Here is a 1,991-nt window from a genome sequence, read left to right on the forward strand (position 1 = left end):
TTAGCGCACTGCCTTGGAGCTGTTTAAACTGCACTACCTTCAAATTGTTTTGATTTATGCAATTAAATTGGATAAATAATTATATGCAGGGTGCTATTTTAATTTTTTTTCTTTGTTGTTTGTTTAGTGTTAATCCAATATGATGCAGTAGTCGACAAAGTTTTACTCATATGATTGGCCTTACCCATTAGATAGCTTTAGAAAAATGTTGCTTGTGCAAATTATATTGAACATCTACTTATCTAAAGGTAAACGGTTTTCTTCCTGATTCACAAATACAATTTATGCATACTTAAAGGCCGATCTCCAGAGTATTATATTCGTCCCTAGATCTAATGCTCTTATTTGTTCTCTTAAACATTTTACCATATGAAACTAATTACAATGACTAATATCCTCAAGGAGGCAATTGATTTCAATTTATGATCACAAGGGAATAAGGACCTCACAATTGATTTCAATTTATATCCACTGGCTTCATCTTTTGAACAAGCATTTGTCATCTTGTTTTGATTAGGAATTATCCTTATTGTGATCCCACTATTAGCCAATATCTTGATTTATTATTCATTCGTCTTCCTATTGCACATGATAAGATCAACTTATCCTCCAATGTCTACATAATTCATATAAAGATAAATATGTTTTGCGACCAATATGCTTTGAGAGCTCTCTATCTGTGTATTATTTAGCTTTTTTAACAATTTTTTTTTATTATCTTTAGTATGTTTACCATTTATCATTTGTCACATTCTGATTTCTCATTATCTCATTTACTTAATTATTTGTATCCATAGTCATGCTTCATCACAAAAATAAGCATAGTTGGTCAACCAAATGAAAATGACAATCACCTACTCACTCATGATCTTCCTCTATCTCAATCTTTATAATTTCTAATTTGATTGTTTTGCTAAAAAAGTTTCGATAGATCAAATAAGACATGGAACTTTTGGCAACATTCTAAAAAAACAAACATTAAATATAATATGAATAAGACACTACAATATTTTCTCCTTTCACATGAGAGCACATGCCCTACTTTCTTTTAATATTGTGCATATTATAGTCCAAACATACCAACTTTCTAACAATTGGATTCACACACACACACACATTTTTTGGTTAGAACTCCAATCTTTCTTTAAGAAATTGTCTTATTTTAGTTAATAAGAAGTAATGAAGGTGATTGCTAGTGTGAGAAGGTTAATCTCAAAATTGTCACATACTTTGATGTACTTTTCATTATGTATTTAACATAAGTTTGTGCATATGCATTGTAAGATGATGCACCAAATTTTGTTTAAACATTAATATGAAATGATAAAAGAAATGTAAAAGAAATGGGAGAACTCATCTCAATTTTTTTCTGATAAATATATCACAATTACATCAAAGTCCATGATCCCAAATATTTAATATAAATATTGAACACATCTCTAGGTATAGGCTTCATAAAGGATTCTACAACCATTTTTTTCATAGATATGTATTTGTATGATGAATTTATTTTATGTAACCATGTCTCTCACAAAGTTGTATTTGATTTCAAATTATTTGAATTTTGAGTAGTGCTTGACTAACACAATTCACTAACACTGAGTCTGCCATGAGCTTGATGCATCTTTGAACCCCCAAGGGACTTTAAAATCTCTTAAGACATCTCCTTGCACTACCCTTGAAAATGCATGCCATTCAACTTCCACTTTCAATAAGAATATACAAGTGGACAATGCTCTTGCAAGTAAATTGGTTGAAAATAAAAAGATATTTTGGATAAATAATTATATGTAGAATACTATTTTAATATTTTTTTCTTTGTTGTTTGTTTAGTGTTACCAATCCAATATGCTTAGCTTGTAGTAGTCGACAACGTTCTACTTGTATGATTGATTGGCCCTATCCACTAGATAGCCTTTGGAAAATGTTGCTTGTGCAAATTTAACGTCTACAACATTTTCTCCTTTCACATAAGAACACATGCCCTAGTT

Source organism: Zingiber officinale, chromosome 4A (assembly GCF_018446385.1).
Source record: "Zingiber officinale cultivar Zhangliang chromosome 4A, Zo_v1.1, whole genome shotgun sequence".
Taxonomy (NCBI): Eukaryota; Viridiplantae; Streptophyta; class Magnoliopsida; order Zingiberales; family Zingiberaceae; genus Zingiber; species Zingiber officinale.